Source organism: Neovison vison, chromosome 2, assembly GCF_020171115.1.
Source record: "Neovison vison isolate M4711 chromosome 2, ASM_NN_V1, whole genome shotgun sequence".
NCBI classification, from domain to species: Eukaryota; Metazoa; Chordata; class Mammalia; order Carnivora; family Mustelidae; genus Neogale; species Neogale vison.
This window is the reverse complement of record NC_058092.1, coordinates 31518549-31541817: the sequence shown is the minus strand read 5'-3', so window position 1 is coordinate 31541817 and position 23269 is coordinate 31518549. Positions and strand designations below refer to the sequence as shown.

Below are 23269 nucleotides of genomic sequence, written 5' to 3'. Positions count from 1 at the left end.
CAGGCAGAGAGAGAGAGAGAGGAGGAAGCAGGCTCCCCGCCGAGCAGAGAGCCTGATGCGGGACTCGATCCCAGGACCCTGAGATCATGACCTGAGCTGAAGGCAGCGGCTTAACCCACTGAGCTACCCAGGAGCCCCTGTCAAATAAATTTTTAAGAAATAAAATAAGAAGGACAACAACCAGAAATCCACCTGAAACTGACCTACTGAAGTGTATTTAAGATAAAAGGACAGGACAGGAAGGCCACAATGCCACTAACCCCCCAACTTACCCCAATACACACACACACACACACACACACACACACACACACACGGGCATGCGCGCATGCACATGCCCTCAAGTTGCAAGGCATACTGGAAGCCTGGAAACATGGGTGCATACCACTCCTGAGTATAAAACTTTTGAAAGATAGCATATTCTCAGAAAGGTGACCAGGACAGATTAGTAAAGTTTGAAAAATTAATAACTATAGGTAAGTAGAAGGAGGGCAAACACCTCTGTTTGACCATTCATTAGCAGGAAGATGAGGAGAAAATCATTGAGGAGATAAGATGATTCAATTCGATCATTCAAGAATGGAAAAATCTAGCTGTCCCTCTAATATCCAGCTACTCTTTATCACTGATGAAGAAAGAAAAAGACCTAAACAGTTTTCAAAACATCTCAGAAGCAGAGTACTCCTCTTTTTAAGATCTTGGAAATCTTCAAGCTCTTGCTCTTGACCAGGTACCATGGCTCACCAAACCCTCCTTCAGTGATACAATCAGAATGAAAGAGTATCTATCAAAGTGATCAACCTCCTAAAATACAAAAAAAAAATAAGGTTTTACTGCAATATTCCCTGGTTTCTAAAACTCTGTACCTTTAGGCTTTAGCTCTCTTTTCTTGGCATATACCTCATTCTCCTATGAAAGTCCTTTATAATATGCCTAAACCCAATATACAGTCTTTGAAATAACTAAAACCAAATACATGATTGTTGAGAGAGAATACCTGAAACCCTAACATAAGAACTGTTCAAGGAAAAAAGATCAAAGAAAGCTCCCCTGAAATGAAACCCAATCCTTGACCAACACTGCTTCCTATTAAGTACTAGAGATGACCCACTCCAGGCAGTCAGGTTTCACTTAAAAACAACACTCTCGTTGTCAAATGCAAGCAAATATATCCTAGCCCAGTTTCGACTGAAAAAGCTAAACACTGGTACCATGTTTCCCTTATAATGGCCACCCCCCGCAGAATCCAACTTGCAGCCTTTAGGCCACAGACAACCCCAATCATTCCTGTGAATCTCCCTATGCTCAAAGTACTGATCTTCTTCACTCCCTTTGTGACGTGCATTTTGATCATGTCCTCCTCTGTCATTAGATGACATGCTTTTTAGTTTTCCCAACTGGCAGCACTTTCACATCCATTTTATTATGTTCCAGTGCTGTTCAAGTATTTATTGAAGTTAGTTCCAGGTTTATTTGAATTAGCCCAAACTGTTGGGATGTTATATTTCAAATGGAAAGTAAGAGATACAGAGAAAGAATATTAACACAAGTAACTAGATGGATAAGAAGGGGATAGGATTTAAGTTTATTTGCACTTGCTATTTTAGATATTCTTCCACACTACAAAGAAAAGTGTAAATAAAATTTAAGAGCTAAGACTTCTGAAACAAAACAATTCTACCAACAGACAATTTACTTCTAATGTTTGTACAGATGGACCTAAGGACATACATCATTATCAATCATGCTAAAGAGCATTTCAAGCCTTAAGGAGGCCTACATACTCTACAATAAAACCAATCTCGAATCAGCAATTTCAGGAGAAAAATAGCACTACTCTGGACACTGAAAGACCTGTGTTTGTGAACTGGCCTGCTGCCTACTAACTGCCTACTAACTGGTAGCCTTGGGCCAGTCATTCCACTAAGCCACTCCAGGAGCAACGTATACTCAACATATATGCCAAAGAGGTGATCTGATATGGAAGACTTTCATCTGACCACTTGAGGATGCAATAAATGGGTGAATACAAAAGAAGGCAGGGTGATTAGGGAGAAAAGAGGGGTCAACAGTCTTTAAGCTCATCTAAGGTTTCTACTAAATCACGCAAGAAAGCAACAAGCTTAGTATCAGAAACCTTACTACTTAAGTTCTAAACCCTTATATAAGTGGATACCAGCTAGTCAAACTTACTAGCAGGTTATTACACAGTACCTACCACTATAAGAATGAATAATGTAGCCTAACTGGAGACCCCTTTCCCCAACCCTGATCACTGACAAATTCAATGTTTGAGCATGTCTGTTTCTAGCTCCAAGAAGCTAAGTATGAAGCTGTTTTTCATACTCGCTACTGGAAGAACCATGTTTCCCAAGACTAAAGGCTGGAACTAGCTGCACATTATTCTCCCTAAAGATCTGTTCACAAGGACACATTTTTAAATTGGCAGCAGAAACACTTTTCCTTCAAAAACAAAAACATGTTTCTGTTTGCTATCTACTACAACATAATCTTTTAAACAAGGGCCAGAGCACAGTACAGTTATAACTGGAAAAAACTGAAGGCACAGCAACTGGTATAAGCATAATGAAACTGATAGGAAGGTATGAACGTAACACTTTAAGTTCTGTTTCTGTGGAAAATGATATGTAAACATCTTACTTCACATAACTTTCTTCATAATTTGTTCATTAATGTTCAACTTAAACCATCCCTGCATATGAAAGCAAAAAAACAATATTTTGTGTGCGCCTGGGTGGCTCCGTGGGTTAAAGCTTCTGCCTTCGGCTCAGGTCATGATCCCAGGGTCCTGGGATCGAGCCCCACATCAGGCTCTCTGCTCAGCAGGGAGCCTGCTTCCTCCTCTCTCTCTGCCTGCCTCTCTGCCTACTTGTGCTGTCAAATAAATAAATAAAATCTTAAAAACAACAACAACAACACTATTTTGTATGACAGAGGAAAAAAATAAAATATTTCAGTGGAGGACTCTAAAGCAAGGGTCTGGGAAGGAGAGCCGATGGGCCAGAATTGGGCCTGCAGCCTGTTCTCCTAAATCAAGTTCTGTTGGAAGACTTCACCCTCGTTCACTGACACTGCTGAAAGCTACTCTCACGCTACACCAGTAGAGTTGAAGAGTTACAACATGAAATGTATGACTTGCAAGCTAAAAATATTACCTGGCCCTTTACAAAAAAAGGATCAGGTTCTAAACTGTTAAGTGTTTTCTTTCACTGAATCCTTCCATGACAGAAGTAGTGTTGTCCCTCACTGACTGACGGGGTAGCTCAGTGGTGGGGGCTGAGAAGCTTGCCCTACCGCACAGCTGTTACACAGCTCCCTCACCTGGTCAGCCTCCCCAAGGAGCACAGAGCTCCCTGGCCTGGTATCCACCAGGAGCAAGCTGGGCCGGCCCCCTCTGCCCCAAAGGAATATTTGTTAATCTCTCTGACTCTCCAACCTAATCAGAGTAAATAAATTCTTTCAGGAAGAATGGGGAGTTACTGGTTTTTCAGGCTCTGAGCCTGAAAGAGAATTCTGACAGGAGCTGGAGACAGAAATAGTGCCAGGAGCCTGAATTAAATTGTATCCTAAAACAAAGAGGCATTTTGCCTACCAGATCCCTTCTCAGATTTAGAAATCCTGAAAACCACCTCTTCCTGCTTCTGGCAGGATCCGGTATTTGTGTGTGCCCAGGAGAGGTGAGAAATGTGATTCTGAAGAATATTGCGATGCCAACTTAAGAGCTGCAGAGTTCACAAACTACTTGTCAGGTAAGCTACCCTCAACTGATCTTCACTCAGCCAAATGATAAAGGTAACAATAGTGTCCCAATTTTACAAATAAGAAAGCAAAGGATTAGTTATTTGCTTAAGGACACAGTACAGCAAATGGTAGAGTTGGAAACACAAAGCCTCTGTTCTCTGCGTTGTTATAGCTTGTTCCTCCTTCCTTTTTGCACTATTTTAAGGTTTGTGTGTATTCAAATTGTTCAGAGAGAAAAGCAGTCCTGCTGGGACCAATGACTCAAATCCATAACCCAAAAGATCAGTTTTATCCACTTGGTCCCATCATCTCTGAGCCAATAACAGAAAATGCTATTGGCATCCTATCTACTATCATATAAACATCCTTTTCTCATTTCTGTTGTCTCTTTCCAAATTCTGCCGCTTTTTTCTTTCCCATTTTATCCTTCGCCTTTGCATGTCTCCAGGTCAGTCAGTCAGTAGCACCTACGAATATTCAAATGTGAACAGTGGGGGGCAGTAAAGTACAGGGAAACATAAAGAAAATGAACTAGACCTGGAGGTTCTGGCTCTCTGGCTGCTAACTCGTTATGTTTATGATCCTGGGCAAGTCATTTAACTTCTTGGGGCCTCTGTTCATCTGTAGGAGTACCTCACAGGGCGGCTGCAGCACACAAATGGGAAGACACATGCTAGAAAGCCCCGAAAAATACCAAGCATCATACAGGTGCCAGCTGGTGTACCATCTTCACTGCTTAAGAGTAGGCTGACACCTACTCCTGATCTGAATGGTCTCAAGCAGAGCACCTAGCCCAAAGACCGATCTCCCTGAGGTAGTGTAGAAAGTAACCCAACTTATTTCTTCCTCTAATTTAGACTTACTTTGTTGTTAACACAATTTCCAGGATTCCAGCTTCAGATGCAAATACACAGAAACATATACAAATACAGAGAAACCTTTTCCCGTCTCTCTTATAAACATGATATAAACTGCAAAGCCCTTTACACTGCTAAATTTAGAATGAGTGTACTCTTCTAAATAAGCAAAGAATTAAAAAGGAAATGACTAGGAATGCTCCAAATTTTAATCCCCAGGAATGTCAACGACAATAACTATGCAGGTTTTCCAAACTAATCCAAAAACATTTAAATTCTTAAACTATGTCTCCTTGGTCATGTCACACTTCTGCAAGCTAGGAGTGTGTGTGGCTGCTTTGTCCTTCAAAAGAAAATCTTGTTTGTTACATTATGGGGTAGAAGAGACCTGGAGTCTAGGTAGCATCCACCCTACCTGGCCCCACTACCCAAGAAGATGATTCTGTTTTGAGCTCTGGCTCCATCCAAAATCCTGGAGCACAGCGAACATGTTCTGAAAGCAGGCACTGCTGAGACTACTTCATGGAACGAAACCAACCTTGTTAAGGTTTTTTGGGAATAGTTCTGTCAAGAAGCCTGCTTTTTACAGTACAACTACAACAAACTAAATATACACATTCACTAATTAGTGGCCACGAAATTTTTCTTCTCCCCAAAAAACCATTCTCAGCACCCAATAAAATCTATTCCTACAGTAAACATATTCACTTTCTTCGGACTTGCGTGACATACTATTATTTGGCACATTGTTTCTTAAGCCTAAAATTTTCCTGCTCCTATGTTCTACCCAGTTCTTATGTAATGGTCTTTGTTTCTGGAACATCCTCAAGGGAAACATTCCTTGCTCATAGTGGGAATTCAACACAAATCTACGGAACAAACACAAGCTCCTCAAGAACTATTTTAAGACCCCAAGTATCTATGGCCTCACTATGGGTTTTCTTTGAAATGGTCATACAGGGAAATCCCTTCTGCAGTCCCTGTACCCAGCTGTGCAATAACCTTTGTGCAGTAATCCAACAGAAGAGTCAAAGAAGAGTAGGGAAGCAGAGAAATCTTGTTCTTCAGAAAATGCACCACGAATGTGGATAATTATCCAAATCATAGACTCCACTGGAAAACAGGACATTGTACTGGTGAGTTAATCCATCTAAAAACTGTTGGGTGGGGGGCAAAGAATTCTCAATTAAAAACCTGCAGGTGTTGTAAGAATGTCAGTATGAGCTTGGTTGTATTGACTTTGCTGTATGGATTCTGCTGATTCACAGACACACTGAATTCTGCCCTCTGCGTAGTGTCTTTTATGGTTGCCTTAGATGTTGAAAGGAAGGAAGGAAATGAGAAGAAACAAATCCTCCAAGCTAAACGAGCACTGCACCTCCTACCTCCATGTCTACAGCTGTCAGGAGCTGAGAGTGTAAAGACTACTTCAAAGAGGGCAAAGCAACTGAGATGGTTATGCTAATCCTTTACACTTTGTACAAGAGCTCTCTTTCCACCATCTCTTTTGTTTTTCACTACACACACAGCACAGGTAATAATACTCCCATCTGTCAAAGAGACTTCATCCACACGGACTGAGGGACTTTGAGGTCATAGGACAAGCATGTGCGCGAGCTGGAATGAAACCCCACATGCCCTGATTCTCTGTTCTGCAGTTTTCCACTGCATGTAGAATTAGTAACTCAACAGAGGACCCAAAACTTGAGAACATATGGCTCTTCGAAGCCTGCAACATTAAGTCCATCAAGCCTTTTACCTTTCGTTTTCCTCATCATCCTCCTGGAAAAAGTACTCTCCAAAAGGCCAAGATGCCAGATTCTCATACATTTCAGAGTGGAAAGTTTAAGGTTTTCAAGCTTGTTAAAGCTATAGTTGACCAAAAGACTGGGAGTCAGAGTTATCTAGCCACCAACCAAGAGTGAGGATGACAAGGTTTGGTAGATCAAGTTCACTCTTTGGGGGCCTGGTGATGGGAAGTCACTCTTATCTTTTCCTTTTGGTTCAGAGGAATAGCCTTAGCCTAGCCCCCTTGTCAGAGATGTTTCCAAAGGTGCACACTCACAGGAGGAATCATCTGGCTCAATACTATGCAGTGTTTCAAAACTACTGCTATTGCCACACAGTGAACATGATGACAATGTTATTTTAATTATGCAATCATTGCTCCAAGATATCAGCATTCCATAGAACAATGGAATGAATAAAATAGAACAATGAATGAATAGAACAACCTACCTCACTAGAGGTAAAAAAGTATTATAAATCACAGCTAGGAAATATAAAGCAAATGATTATTTAAGAGCATCATGACTCATCTAAAAATACCAATCTCTACAGTTCCAGATAGGAACACAAAATCTAGGAGGTGCCCACCACAAACCATAATGTGTGCATTTGCACAACTAAGGAACACCACAGGACACCTAACACAACTCTAACTTCCTCTCTATGTGGGAAAAGTTCTTCACCTATTTACCTGACCTCAGTGAATTTAGGATTCAGGAAAAGATCACTTCCCACCACACTCACTGATGGTCCTCATTTAGTACCTAATTCCACTATGCTTTGTTCTGAAAAGAAAGATGGCTGTGTTTGACAAAAAACTTAAATATAATTCAGTCTGACTATATATTTGCTCCTTTTATGATCAACCTGTTTAGTCACTTTATTTAAGATTATGTGTGAACTCTAGGAGGAAAAAAATGTATGTCTTCCTTTTGGGGAAGAGCAGCGCACACAGGCAAAGGGGAGGCAGAAGGAAGAATTACTCCTATTAGACAGACACAGGTATAGCTTGCATTTCATAGGCAGTAGCAACAAGGCACAGTGCAAAGAACACGGGGCTTATGTCACTGGGCTCTGCCTCTGATTTCCTCACTCACAAAATGGGGATAATAATCTTCTGTCCTACCTTAGGTAAATACTAAGTGAGAGAATAAATATAAAATCATTCTGTTAACTGTAAAGTACCATTTTATATAAACATTACATACTATTACATTGCTTAACTACCTTCAAGGGTAGCTTCATAGGTATTTGGCCAGTTAATTAGCAGGAGAGAATAATCATGGAATTCAGGATATAAAATAAATAATCAGGCAGAGTGACTGGAAATTTACCACTCTTTCTCTAATGAAAAGTTTCTCATTACCTTTATTTTTTTTTAAAGATTTTATTTATTTATTTAACAGACAGAGATTACAAGCAGGCAGAGAGGCAGGCAAAGAGAGAGAGAGGAGGAAGCTGGCTCCTGGCTGAGCAGAGAGCCCGATCCCAGGACCCTGGGATAATGAGCTGAGCCAAAGGCAGAGGCTTTAACCCACTGAGCCACCCAGGTGCCCCATCATTACCTTTATTTTAGATTAAGGATAATTACAACATACCTAGTCTAGAAACTAAATAGACATACCTTATATTAAAAGTTCTGCTAAATCCTACAGACGAGGCTATTCTATTTCTGGTTATTTATATTATAAGCTGCTCATCCATGTTACCATGATCATGTGGCTATATATTACTTGCTAAGCAAATGCTGCCAAATTCCTACACATGTATTTATGGTTCATGCAGAGGCTGCCATTTGAGACTTTATAAAGCTAACACCAGTAAAGATTAAGCCCAAAGCAACTCAGAAAAAAACTCCTAGCTTTTGAACTGGATGGAGGTGTGTGTGTATATACTTAAAACTTAAATAAGAAAGCTTAAGACAATACACACACACATATACAAAAAGTATATATACAACTTGTCTCAAGGAACTACTAGGTAACATTTCAAGGAAATATTTGTACATTTTCAGAACAAATGAAGGCCACCAGATGTTAGGGCAGTATTTCTAATCTTCTACCTATCAAGGCACACATTGAAAATGTTAATATTAGTTTTCTGAATGCTTAACCTATGGGCTAATACCAACGCCCTCATTCCACTTAACTTGTCACAAGATCACGTATCACACATGGTGTTCTAAGTATTCTGAGAAAAATGTGGGCTAACAGTGATACACCTTACTTTGTTATGTAGGCCTGAATTAGGGAAGTTAAAGATACTCTGCAGTTTTAACTAAACTAACATTCAAAAAATGAGTAATTTTAGAGTAAAGAATACTCTAGGGATGCCTGGTGGCTCAGTTGGTTAAGCTGCTGCCTTCGGCTCAGGTCATGATCCCAGGGTCCTGGGATAGAGTCCCACATTGGGCTCCTTGCTCAGCAGGGAGTCTGCTTCTCTCTCTGCCTCTGCCTGCCACTCTATCTGCTTGTGCTTTTTCTCTCTGACAAATAAATAAATAAAATCTCTAAAAAAAAAAAAAAAAAAAAAGAATACTCTATACGGGAGCTGCACACTCAAATAGAGGTACACAATTCAAAAAGTTTACAGAACACTGACCTAGGGGCACCTGGGTGGCTCAGCAAGTTAAGTGTCTGCCTTCAGCTCAGGTCACGATCCCAGGGTCCTGGGATCAAGACCCACAGTGGGCTCCCCACTCAAAAAAAAAGCCTGCTTCTCCCTCTGCCTCTGCCTGCCATTGCCCCTGCTTGTGCTGTCAAATAAATAAAATCTCGGGGTGCCTGGGTGGCTCAGTGGGTTAAGCCGCTGCCTTCGGCTCAGGTCATGATCTCAGGGTCCTGGGATCGAGTCCCGCATCGGGCTCTCTGCTCGGCAGGGAGCCTGCTTCCTCCTCTCTCTCTCTGCCTGCCTCTCTGCCTACTTGTAATCTCTCTCTGTCAAATAAATAAATAAAATCTTTAAAATAAATAAATAAATAAAATCTCTAAAGAGAAAAAAAAAAAAAAAGAACACTGACCTAGAGGACTCTACCATGTTCATTTCTACATGTCTCAACCTGAGGGCCCAACCTTTTTTGTGTTTCCAACTTTGACACAAAATTTTACTCTTCTGGTCCTTCTGTCCATTCTCTCTCCCTTGATATGCCCTCCCATTTATTTCCCAAGTTCAGCTATAATCTCTGTAGCCTAAATTCTGAATATACATTACCAATTCTGCTACTTCTCCAGTCCTGCAAACTGGACATCTCCAACTGAAAAGCCACCCAGAACTCAAATAAGCTCCATGTGTCCAAAATCATCTTCTTTCCCTAAATCTTCTCCTTCTAACTTGTCATTTTCCATCCTCCAGTCACCTAAGCTTAAAACCTCGGGGTCGTCCTAGACTCTGTTCAATTCTAATCAACTTCCAGAATCTGCAGCAAGAGTGTCCAACAGTGTCCATCTCCTGATCTTTCTTCATACAGTCACTATCTCTGTTCAGGGCCTTATCATCTCCATATAATAACAAAACTGGTGCTGCTGCTGTTGACAGCTAATACGTGTTTAATGCTGGGTACCAGGTACAGTTCTAAGCTCTTGGCTCTTCCTTTTCACCCTCATTAACAATCCAGTAAGGGTTGTGAACCTAGTATGTGAACTCACTGCACTGTTCACTGCTTCTCGAATCTTCTCAAATTCTGCTTATCTCTACATAATGATGCTTACTAAGTCTTAAAATGCCACATCAACCTATTACCCAAAATCTTCACTAGCTCACCAATGTCAACAGAAGACAGTTCAAATTTCTTAACCTGGTGGTCACAGCTGACCCCAACTTATTTCTCCAAACTTTGTTATTCCACTCTCCTGTCCCTAACTCATCTCCTTATATGCTTGCTCTGAGCAGTCTGGGCCATTTACTTACCGCTCTCCTTCAGTACATGCTGTACGTTTTGAATCATGACCTTGCTCCTCCTTTTTCTGTGCCTAGCGTGCCCTTGTCCCTACCTTGCTGAGTCCAACGCCAGTTAAACTGCCTGTCTTCATTCCTAAGTCAGATGTAAAGGTCTCCCTTCCTTTTAATTCTGTGTCCTTTGGTTGTACTTCCCATATCAGTTTCACATACTTGCTATACATCCTGTCTCCCCTACCTGTTAGATCCTGGAGTAAAATTTTATTTGTACACATTTTTAAAGTCTCCATACATAAGACATGCATGTGTGGTGAATTAGATTAAGGAAACGTAAAACATCCACCTTCTGTATTTTCTCCTAGGTAAAAACTACACAGCTTAGGGAGATAAAGGAAAAATTCGTTTTATCTGGGTATTTCCAATCAAGCAGTCTTGCTCTAGTTTTCTATGTAAATGAAATGATGAAGACAGACCAAATGATAATACTTCCAAGAAAAAAAGGTAACCAAGTGAATCAGCACTGCTATTTGCTGTGGTTTGTCTCCTTTCCTCTTTTGAACTAAGGAACACAAGGTCATCAGCTTTGTTAAACATTTACTACATGGCTTTTTTTTTTTTTTTTTTTTTTTAGTTCTGCCTTTACACTGGAATTTACCTTCATTTCTTATCCTTCAACTGCCCTTTTTCACTATAGAGTGCAGCACTGTAAGTTTATTTATAGTAAATGCTCTAAACAGAGAAAAACTTTTGGTCATGTTTTTGAACAGTGGGGTGTGGCTCTGGGATGTGGAGGGGAGAGACAGCAAGACAAGGGTGACAATACAGACAGAATCTGACCAAGTTTTAAAGGTCCAGGCCCAATACTGAGGCAGCAGAGAGAAGAGGTTAAAAAGAAAACGAAGTTTCTGAGAGATGAGATGCAAGGAAGATACTATCCTGCTGTGTCTACTCTACTTTGCAGACACGGCATGCCTTAGCACCTACACATAAGATGTGTATTGTTCAAGCTCTCACTCTTTCAGTAAATTGTAACCTTATTTCAAACATATGGTGGCGAAAAGAAACCCAAGTACAAAAGAAAAAACTTTAAAAGGTTCAAGTAGATTATGGTCTCTCAGAGAATATGCAAACGAGAACAAGACCAAATCCACAAGTACCCAAATACACAGATGTTCACAATTCTACTTTGTTGGTGGTAAAGATTAAAGTCAACATAGTTAAAATATTATTTGGGGAGTATATAGACAATGATTTCTATTTCAGTCTTGTCAAATGCTTAAAATGATCCTGGGATCTTTGTTTATGAAATACCAGTTGGCTTTAGGACTCACTTGAAGAACCAGGCCCAAACTTGTTTGGGAGTTAGCTTGTTCCTGAGGTGTATTAACAACCACCACCACCACCACCACAAAACGAAACGAAACAAAACAAAACAAAAACGCAACTGGCATGCAGGTGTTGTGTCTGTATACCTTAGTTTACTTCTTTGTAATGTATAAAAGTAAACCAGCTCTCTGGGACACCTCAGCCAGGTGGGCACCATTAGCTTCCTAGCTGATTCTCTGCTTTCTGAATAAGCCAGTTGGCTGAGGCAAGAAATCTTGAGATCCCAAAAGGGACTGTAAGTCTGCTGCCACAGCAGACTTTCTAACCAACAGACTCCACACGGAGACTTTTAAACCACTTCCATGGCCCATTTTCTCTGCTCCTTCTGTGTTCAAATAGCAAACCTGTCTGGGTATACCAAAAGGAAGAGAAATATGAAAAATAAAAAGTAAAAACAACTTAGGGGGATAAAAGAAACCTGGAATGAACTAAGAAGGAGTTGAATTTCTGATTTGCAGAGGCCAGCCATTAAAAAGCTGAAAGACTGGGGCACCTAACCCCTCAACCTCCCCACTTTATAAGGGAAGTAGACTAGATCCCTAGATGATTTCCATCAGTCAAACTTAAGAGTATAAAAGCTCTGTATGCATATATTATTGGGGCCCGGAATAGGCAAAAATAGCTCCACTTGTGAAGAAGATCATGTATAAATGATTTGCTTTAAGAATATTTTGGGGGTTACTGAAGCCTCCATGAAAGTATATAGCTTCTCTAAAAGACCTTACCTTGTTTGAGGAACAAAAAGCCCACAGTGACCATGACTGCTGTTTTCAAACATACACATCTCAGGAAGTAGACTTTTATTTGGAAAGGCCAATTCCAAATTTGCCAAAACTTATTCTGTGTGAATGATTCTTTCAATGCATAGAAAGGAGGCAGACATCAATGCTGCCTGACCACGCCTGATAGGAAGTGACTTAATAGGACAGGAAATCAAATAGATCACAAAATAGCCATCCCCCAGCCCGAGGAAGAAAGAGTCCTAAAAATAGATGACATCAGGCATGTAAAATGGGTGAGAAAGAAATCCCTATGGGTTTCCACCATTTACCTTGGAAACGTATCTCACAATATGTATCAACTATGTGCAATTCATGCTAGTGTTTATATTTTGATGAGACACCAATTTTTTTTTCAAGTCTTTACATTTACTTGCTTGCTACTTACTCTGCAAGAAATAACTACCTCCCCGTTTGAAAACTGACCAAAAAAATATGACTACAAAGCAAACCAAAAAATGGCTCCAGTTTACTTATATTTGTTGCATAAACTAAAAATGTAACCTCTACCTAATAAGTATCTGCAACTATTAGAACTTACCTGCATTATAACACAGATCTCAGTATCCAATCAGAACAGGTTCCCAGTTTTTATTCTGAAAGGCTCCTAAATCTAGTAAGGGCTTTTTAAAAAATCAGCATTCCCATTTCATCTTATTTCAAGACACTCTTAATTTTTGACAAAGAGATTAAAATTCTTTCATAGGAATCCCAGTAAGGGAAGTTCAATGGTCTCAACAAATGAATTATACAGGGTCAATTACATAGGGTCAGCACAAATGGGAATATGCATGTGAAGGCATGTGGAACCATGTTTAAAAAGAGATGTGTCATGTTTAAGCAAACTCCCTGGTGATCTCTCTCTGTCTGTCAAATAAATAAATAAAATCCCTGGTAAACATATTAAAAACACTGGCATTTCTTTTCTTTGATGCCCCACCTATCTTCCGAAGTTTTTAACCCCCACCCCCCAACAGTCCAGATTAATAGCAGCTAATATTTATGTAGCAATTCACAACTTGTGAAGCACTCTGACATATACGATCTCATTTCAGACTCACCACTAAATAGGAAGGTGCTATTTTTAGGTTCCATTTTTACATGTGAGGAAGCCGACACTAAATGGCTGACTTGCCCAAGCTCACAAAGCTGGTGACAGCTGAATGGAACCTGAACACAGGTCTCCTGACGTTTAATGGCCTGCTTTTGCTACCGCACCATGCTGCCGCAAATACTGTAATCAGAGTACAAATAAATGCACAAATCTAAGACCCTAAGTTGCCCCCACCCACACACACCCACCTCTAGTCTAAGTTCTAGTTAGCTGTGGAAGGTCTATTCTCCTGATTTCCTCATTTTTCTGGAAAACATTTATCTGGCTAATGTGTTAAATAAGGAGATCATATAAACACTATTCTGCCTATATTAAAGGCACCTTAGTCACCAGGAGTTCTGCACAGGCACGCCTACAGATAGTGGGTCAGATTCTCCAGAGTCCATGACTCTGGAAAGGTTAAGAACCCAAGCTAGAGGGACGCCTGGGTGGCTCAGTTGGTTGGACGACTGCCTTCGGCTCAGGGCGTGATCCTGGAGTCCCAGGATCGAGTCCCACATCAGGCTCCCAGCTCCATGGGGAAGTCTGCTTCGCTCTCTGACCTTCTCCTCGCTCATGCTCTCTCTCACTGTCTCTCTCTCTCAAATAAATAAATAAAATCTTTAAAAAAAAAAAAAAGAACCCAAGCTAGAGGCAATGGCTAGATATCTTTCCAAGAAGCAAAATCCACAAAGTTTTCAAAATAAAGAGTTTTAATCAAGGCCTCATACTGTGCCCCACTTACCTTCTGCCTTCCCTGCTCCGGGCCTTCTCCCAGGCAAAGAGAGTTATTCTGTAATCTACATCTGTTTTTTAAAGCATACATAAAACCTGGAGCAACTGATAACATATAAATCAATGTCTTATAAAAAATAAATTTAAATTAATTATCTGTTAAAATGTAATCCTTAACACATACTCCTTTCTCTTATGATTTAACTTCCCAGAATGACAGTTTTCTTACCACAAGCATTCCAATTCCCTCAAAGAAGTTTTACAAACATAACTGCTTTGAACTCCTGAAATGCCATTCTTCACTAAGAACCCTCTAGATTACACAGGAGACAAGGTAGCGTGCAAGGAATTCTGAATCTGTTAGGCAGTTCACTCAACTATCATACCAAAAGGATTTAGAATTTTTTTGCTATGGGAAGGAACAGAGAAGAGTGGGAGACAGAATGAATGCAGCCCTATTTATTGTCTTACTGCTTGAAAACTCCTAATCTGAATCTATAACATATTCCTACTACCACTCGACTTGAACATCAGAAGTACAGTCTCTTTTCATCTTAAATACAGCTTTTCAGTCTGAACCTGTATAAACAAACTTTGTCCTTCAATCTTTCAACTCCTCGGCAGTTTTTCAAGGTCACTTTTGCAAGCAACGACAGAGGCCTGCATCGAGCAACTTTGACTGCTACACCACTCCAATTCCAAGAGCCCCAAATCTAAACCCCTATCGATCCTCTCAGATAAATCCTTTACAGGAGGGGAAGCGGGGGAAGGCAAATCAACACCCTCCAAACTTCTCCTCTACTAGGGCCTGCTCCTTTTCCCTACCCAGAGACGGAGTACTGCTGGCTCACTGCTCCACGCTGAGTCTGCTGCAGAAATGTTCCAATGACCTTCATTCCATATTTGCAAATAAGAAGAAAACAAAGAAAGGCTTTTTAAAATCAAGTGTATTATAGATGTTAGTACATGGGACAGAAGAGTTCACTATTCACAAAAACTGGCTAGTTACTGATTAGCAACCAGCATTAGCTTCGGATCCCTAAAAGAGGGGAAAAAATATCAAGGGCAAAAGATAGGGTGCCTGTACTCTTAACTTTCCTATTCACAATCTGCAGGTAAAATAGGATTCAAAATATTTCATACAGAAAATGAAAAGCACTTTGCTCATTTCATTTTTAAAGAACCAAACCAATGCCTGACAAAATGTGTGAAATTGGTAGAAAAAGACTTGCTCTTGTCACTGCCAATATAGTGGAAAAGTATGTTTCTTTCCAACATTCTACGCTAGAATGTGTATTTTAAAACAAAGATTGTTACTTAATTACTGGTCCGTATTAGAATAGAAGCAGGCAGGTAAATCAAGAAAGTTACGGGAGAATTTCACACTGGCATGTGGGCCTTCCTTCACCATTAGAACCTGCATCCATGCAAACCATATTTTCACACAAATTTAGAACAGCAATAGTGTTGCTTCCACCTCTGAAAACACAGATGTCAACAAAGTGCATGGAAACAGAGAAAGTCTTACAACAACTCAGCTTATTCTGTAGGAAAGCTTCAGTGCACTTGAACAAAGGAAAATTATTTGGAAAACAGTTAAGTTTACCCAATGCAAAGAGAAAGTGCTTTGCTTCTGTGTGCACCTGGAAAATGATTAGCCTTTCTTCATGTACCTGATCTTGTCAATACTCAACTAGGAAAAGAAATCCTAGGTGAAGGGCATGCAAAATCTAAACAGAGCCAAGGTATTCTAGGTGCACCAAAAGGTATGCATGGAATGTAAAGTGGCCATTTTCTGAAACAGTGCAACTTGTCTACACTCTCTGAAGCTAAACAGTTTCTACCATTTTAACACAAAACAAAGAATTAAACTTACCGAGAACTGCATTAATTTTACATGTAGTTATTTATATCTCCTCGGACAGGGAGAATTTAAGTCACTCCTAGCCCTCCCCCCCAAAAGGACGGAGGAAACAAAAGGCAGCAGGAGATGCAGAAACCTGAGTCTGGAATGTCCACTCCAGTGAAAACCCGAACAGCTGTCCCCCCACCCCCCAGCAAACTATTCGCCATTTTTCTTTGTCTTTCAGCTGACCCCTGCCTCAGTGAAAAACTCCGAGGCTCCAATGAAGCCCTGCAGCCTCCTTCCACTTTAACAGTCAAAGGCATTCAATCTAGCATGCTATTTGACACCAAACCTTGCCTCCAGAGTGGTCCCATTGGCTGAGCTGCTTTATCAGCTAAGAACACAAAGCCATGATTGGCTGTTCACGTCATCAGTTACCTCCTTTGTACACTTCCTGTTTTAAAGTTACCTTGAGAAGCAGAACAGGGGTCAGATTCAGACTTAAAACTACCGGGAACTTAAGGCTTGGAAATGCCTGGCAAATGCACACAGCAGATGCCCTAGGGCCTCTTGTGTTTCCAACAAGAAGAAAACGCAAATTTACAATGTTCTTAAAATCACACGAAAGGGCTGTTACAGTTCCCACCCAAAGGATTTCTTATTGGCTGTCAGAGTTCCATTTAAAAAATTTAAGGTAATTTAACTGCTTCTGATTGGCCATCAAAGATGTCTGTAAGATATTGCTACAGTATCCTATGGCAGTAAACCAGAGAAGCAATGTGCACAAGATCGGAAAGTTGTGACTTAACTATCTTCAGTTTTCTCTTGAGCATTAACAGAAGAAGAAGAAAAAAAAAAACGGGGTGGGCTCATCCAACAGCTCCAAAGAAAATGTGACCTCAGTAACAAAGAGTGGTATCAATGGCCATAGAACAGTTTGCAAGATTTCTAAAGAGGCATCTGTCATTATGTCCCTGGTAATTCTAAAAGCACATTATTAGTACTAGGTTAAATCACCTTATTTTGAAACACAAACTAATCTAAATAGGAAAATTCTGGAGTAATATAAGAAGGTAGTGGCAGAGACGGTGGCATTTCCAAAACGTCTACCAGGAACCAGAGAGAGAAATATAATGATAAAGGGGGATGGGAGGGAGGGGACTGGCAGAGAGAAAACACCAGTGCCTACTGTTTAAAGTTCACTACAGTTTGATGGATTAACTTATTCAGGATGGTCATTAAAAATGTTGATTAGCTTCGAATATTACAGTTTTGATATCACAGAGAGTAAACTCTTCTACCACATTTTCAAGAATAAGTAGCAGGGATATCTCAGGAGAGAGAGTGTAAGTATTGCAGTTACTGAAGACATTCTGGGATGCTGAAGTTTACCGCAGTGGTCAAGATTTGCTTAAGGATTTGGGCCCAACTGTTGAAAAGGAGCTTCCTAATATGGTGAAAATGAATTAACATGTCTTTTTTCTTTTCTTTTTTTATAAAATATTCAATAGAAACACTGCATTATTACCAAAGGTCTTTAACAATCTCCTTAGCTCTGCTTCCTCCCTGGAAGGCTAAGTATCCTAGGACTGAACAACACAACTGTTTTGCCAGGTAAAGGAGACCTTCTCTAGAAATACCTTGGCTGACCTTACATGCGAGGTCATCATGGGCATATGTAGAGATTTGGCAGCGCCCTGACTCAGAAGCAAGGTGGTCCTTCCAATCACTTTGCCATATTTTCTCTACAAACATTCCACTCATTTCTCACATTGGAATGAATTAATTTCTAAACACCACCAATTAGTGCCAGGTTTTATGTTAGGTACATTACAGACTTTTCCCCTCTAATCCTCACTATCCCCTTCAAATGTGAGAAAGAGCGAAAGAGAAGTTTGACAACTGGCCCCTAACCATACATTGAGGAGGCAAACTCAGGTCGCTCCTAGGGTGCTATTCTTTCTGTTGTACCACATGCTGACACCGAGACATGAGGCACCTCAGGGCACAGCCAAGGAAATTCTTAGGCGTCACATATATGTAGAGGTGGCATAAACTATTACATCCAACTTCATTAATTTAAAAATCAGAAATCTGACTGACGTTGAGCTTGATCTCTTGATTAGAGACCTAGCTAAGAATGTGATAAAACAGCACCCTCTCCTTAAGGCCCCAAAGCTACTAGAAGGGACTGTCTCTAGCATACCCTGCAACCCTGCAAAAAGCAACTCCTGAGCCATAAAGGGCAGTGTGGGAGGACTACCAGCTGCTACAAAAAATCTTCCCCATGCCTTTCACCACCAGTCTAGGCTAAAATTTGGTTCTTGTCCCAAATGCTCAGCCCTACTCTGTGTTTGATGTACCGAATTACACACCAAACATGTCTCTTAATACTCTGTGAAGGTCTCTGGCGTAGTTTTTATTAGTTCTTGGAAAGTTTGCAAGAAAAACACTTTAACCCCTACTTCTTTTTCTTTTTTAAAGATTTATTTATTTGAGAGAGAAAGAAAGCTTAGGGAAGGGTAAGAGGGAGAGAGAAACTTAAGCAGACTCTGCACTGAGTGCGAGCCCTACTTGGGACTTTATCTCACAACCCTGAGGTCACAACCTAAGCTGAAACTAAAAATCAGACACTTAACCAACTGTGCCACTCAGGCACCCCTCAACCCCTATTTCTCATCAACAGCCACCTTACTATAATTCAAGCTAGTGGGAAGAGAACTGAAATTATCCTAGAATTTCCATCTGGCAGCCTGACCCATTCAACTTACTACTGCTTTCTCCTCTCTAGCCTGTTGTTACTGTGGAATAAGAGCCTCATGGGATCTCTGGGATTCCAGCTCACATTCTTCCCTGGTCCTGGATCTCAGCAGCCCTCCAAACCAGACAACTGTATCGTCTTGCCCTAAAAATCACCCAGATCACTATGAGGCAAAACGAAGGCCTCTGATTAAGTGGTTCAAGCTTAAATGCGCTCAAAGTAGTTATGGTGGGACCTGATGCTTTTGGTCAGAAAATTCTATGACCCTGGCCAAGTTCCTTAACCATCTCTGAGCTCACTTCTTCATGTATAAAACAGAAAAAATAACACCAACCCATGGGAATGTTGAGGCTTAAATGACAGGGTAAAGTATTCAGCATTAATACCTAGCATGGGGTAGGTACTCAATTAATATCTAAATATATACTTGACTATGGCACTTAGCACTCATTATAATTACTTTCAACCATGTCTCTGTTACCAGAAGAGGGCTTCCTGAAGATGTCTGTGTTTTATTTATATCCACATATAGCACCATTGCTCAGTACAGAGGTATACATCAAACGTAACCTTAGCCATGATGTCAACAAAATAACAAGGAGTAGTGGGGACTGAGGGAAACTGGAGAGTGCATGTCCCACCTAAAGGGGCAGCCACTGTTCAGCTCCAATTGACAAAGGCCATGGAGGAAGATTAGCCCACTGCAGCAAGAGTTTCGGAATCAACAAAAGAAGCAAAAGCTAGATCCCGAACACAAAAAGTTGATGTCAAAACAGCTCTTGATCAGCATCCTGAGGAATGACTGAAGGACCAGAGTTATGGCAGAAGTTGGCTGTAACCACCATGACAATTCTTGCCAAGGACAGAGCCTTACTCAGTCCCCCAGATAACCTAATCTTGCAGGTTATACTGTATCACATCAGAAGCATAACTAGTAGCAAAGATACTGGACTCTTCAGTGCCCTGAACAAACACTTCACTGATGGTACCCCTAACTGATTCCTTTGGACTCAGAGAAGTAAGTGAACCTGGAAGTCCCAAGAAATATCAGAGAACCTCTAAAGAAAAATGAACTTTTCACCTGTTGTGATATGAACACAAAGCCATTTTCATTTGAATATTAAACACATTGTGTGACTTCTTATATACTAAGCTGATGAGAGATGTATATAGCAGTTTTGTACTGACGTGATAGGCTAAGGGAATGGGGTATTTCTTTTTTTTTTAGAATACCTTTAATGCAACTACTCAGAATCAAACACTGTATTTTGCTTATATAAATGAGAAACAAGGGTGTTAGTCTCCCAATATTAGATACTACTATACAAACTGTTTTGTAATCTTTTTCACTTAAAAAATATCAACCTTCCATATCAAATATATATCATTTATAGTTGGGTTATATTCCATTAAATGGATGTACCATAATTTTTCAATGAGTTTTATATTAATAACTTCAGTGTTTTCAATTTATTTTTTTTAATTTTTTTAATATAGCTGATACAATGTTATACCAGTTTCAGGTTTATAACACAGTGATTCACTTCTCTATGTTATGTTATGCTCACAAGTGTAGCTGCCATCTGTCACCATACAACACTATTACAGTGTCATTGACCATGCTCCCGATGCTGTGCCTTTCATTCCTGTGGTTTATTCATCCCATAACTGGAAGCCTGTATCTCCCCCTCCATTTCAGCCATTCCATGTCTTCCCTGGCAACCATCAGTATGTTCTCTGTATTTATAGGTCTGATTATGCTTTTCTGTTGTTCATTTGTTTTGTTTTTTAGAGTCCACACATGAGTAAAATCATATAGTATCTGTCTTTCTCAGTCTGACTTACTTCATTTAGCATAATATCCTCTAGGTCCTTCCATGTTGTCACAAATGGCATCATCTCATTCTTTCATATGACTATGTAAAAATCCACCGTGCGTGTGCGCGCACGCGTGTGTGTGTGTATACCACATCTTCCTAACCACTCGTCTATTGATGGACATTAGGTTGCTTTCACATCTTGGCTATTGTAAATAATGCCAAGGCTACAATGAACAGAGCAGTACACATATCTTTTTGAATTAGTGTTTTCATTTTCTTTGGGTAGATATCCAGTAATGAAATTACTGGATCGTATGATATTTCTATTTTTAATTTTTTGAGGACTCTCCATACTGTTTTCCACAGTGGCTGTACCAATTTACATTCCCACCAAGAGCAAAAAAGGTTCCTTTTTCTCCACATCCTTGGCAACACTTATTTTTTGACTTTTTAATTTTAGCCTTTCTGACAGGTGTAAGGTGATGTATCACTGTGGTTCCGATTTGCATTTTCCTGATGATTACTGATATTGAGCACCTTTTCATGTGTCTATTGGCCATCTGTATGTCTTCTTTGGAAAAATTTATTTTCAGGTCTTTTTGGGTCCTCTGCCTATTTTTTCACTGGACTTTTTGGTGGGGCTGCTGAAATGTATAAGGTCTTCATATATTTTAGATATTAATCCTTCAGTGTCTTCAATTTTAAAATACTGTAAATAGGGGCGCCTGGGTGGCTCAGTGGGTTAAAGCCTCTGTCTTCGGCTCAGTTCATGATCTCAGGATCCTGAGATCAAGCCCCACGCTGGGCTCTCTGCTCAGCGGGGAGCCTGCTCCCCCCCCCCCGTCTGCCTCTCTGCCTACTTGTGATCTCTGTCTGCCAAATAAATAAAATCTTTTAAATAAATAAATAAATAAATAAAATACTGTAAATAGTATCACAGAGACCATCCATTATGCCTATTCCTTGTACCCTCATTATCCTTTCCAGAACCACTGCAATGGCTTCATAAATATTATCATTTTTGTCTGGTTTTAAAAAAAACAACCAGGGTCAGTGGGGAGGGATAGGGTAGTTAGATTATGGATGGACACTGAGGAGGGTCGTACTACGGTAAGTGCTGTGATTTGTGTAAGACTGATGATTCACAGACCTGTACCCCTAAGCAAATAATAGATTATAGGTTAGTAAAAAAACAAAACAAAAAACAAGAACAACAAAACAAAACAAACCATGAAAGCCAGATTTTTCTAAAGTTAAATCTTTCCATTTTCAATTTTGGTTTGAAATTTTTTTTAATTATAAGCAGAAAATTAAGGACTGCCAGATTGTTGCTTCTGACCCATATCCTTCACCTCACTTGGTGGTGAACAACTATTAGTTATTTCCCAAACCAAATCCACCTTCAAAGTTTAAAACTTTGTGTCAACAGATTTTCAAAAGAATCTGACAGAAGTTCTAAAGATAATCTCCAAAGAAGTCCCAGAAACTTTCTGTTTGTTTTGTTTTGAGCAATGACAGTATCATAAGAAAAAGGAACACAGTGTTTGCTGGTACCCAGTAAATGGCTGCTCAATAAGTTAATGAAGTAAACCAATAAATGAGATGGTAAGTGGATCATAAATTCTGAATTATTTGTTTTTAAAAAATAAATTGTATTCTCCAAGGCATAAATTAAAACCAATGGATGGAAAGTTATTCCAGAAAACTATTCTCTTCTCTCAGAGCTGTCCAAAGATGGCACAAGCTGCCTCAGAAGCTATGGATTGGGTTGTTGGCACAGGCTGTTTGAACACTTGACAGCAATATGTAAAGACAAGATGAAAAAGAGCAGCCATGTGGAGAAGCAGAGGGAAAAAAGCCCAGTCTCTGCAGCTAGACAGATTTAGATTCTAATTCTAATCCCTCATCACCTCATTTTAGCTGAGTAACCTCAAACTAGTTACTTAACCCCACCGAGGCCAATCTCCTAAACTATAAACCATCTTGCAAGGCTGTAAGATCAGGGATATTTTCATTCACTCAGTAAATACTTACATATAAGTATTGTGCTAAGGGACGCCTGGGTGGCTCAGTTGGTTAAGCGGCTGCCTTCGGCTCAGGTCATGATCCCAGAATCCTGGGATCGAGTCCCGAGTCAGGCTCCTTGCTCGGCGGGGAGCCTGCTTCTGCCTCTGCCAGCCTCTCTGTCTGCCTGTGCTCACTCACTCTCTCTCCTCCTGTCTCTGACAAATAAATAAATAAAATCTTAAAAAAAAAAAAAAAAAGTATCGTGCTAAGATCTGGGGATCCTAAACAATACATAGGCCTGTCCTCAAGGATACTAAAGTCTATTATGACAGAGAAGAATATTAAAATAGGCGATCACAGTGCTGTGTGTTAACAGTTCCCACAGGCATAGTATAAGACCTAAGCAGAACCCCTAACCCAGGGCCTAACTAAATTTCAGGCTGGTCAGAGACGGCTTCTTGGGAGATTTAAAATTGTAAGAAGAATAGGAACCTACTGAGACAGACAAGCAAACTGCATGTGCAAAGTCCTGGAGCTGACA

The 23269-nt window shown here is 40.2% G+C and overlaps 1 protein-coding gene across 7 annotated transcripts in view; it reads right to left on the bottom strand.

Moving 5' to 3' along the window:
• NFYC (nuclear transcription factor Y subunit gamma) overlaps window positions 1-23269 on the bottom strand; it is a 68934-nt gene that overhangs the window by 36049 nt on the left and 9616 nt on the right. Inside the window, exon 1 of one of the 7 annotated variants that reach the window (XM_044237945.1) lies at window positions 16610-16625. The exons of 1 other annotated variant lie outside the window; for it this stretch is intronic. The gene's annotated coding sequence lies outside the window, so the exon portion shown is untranslated. 5 more of the 7 variants (XM_044237943.1, XM_044237942.1, XM_044237944.1 and 2 more) reach the window with 5 other exon arrangements.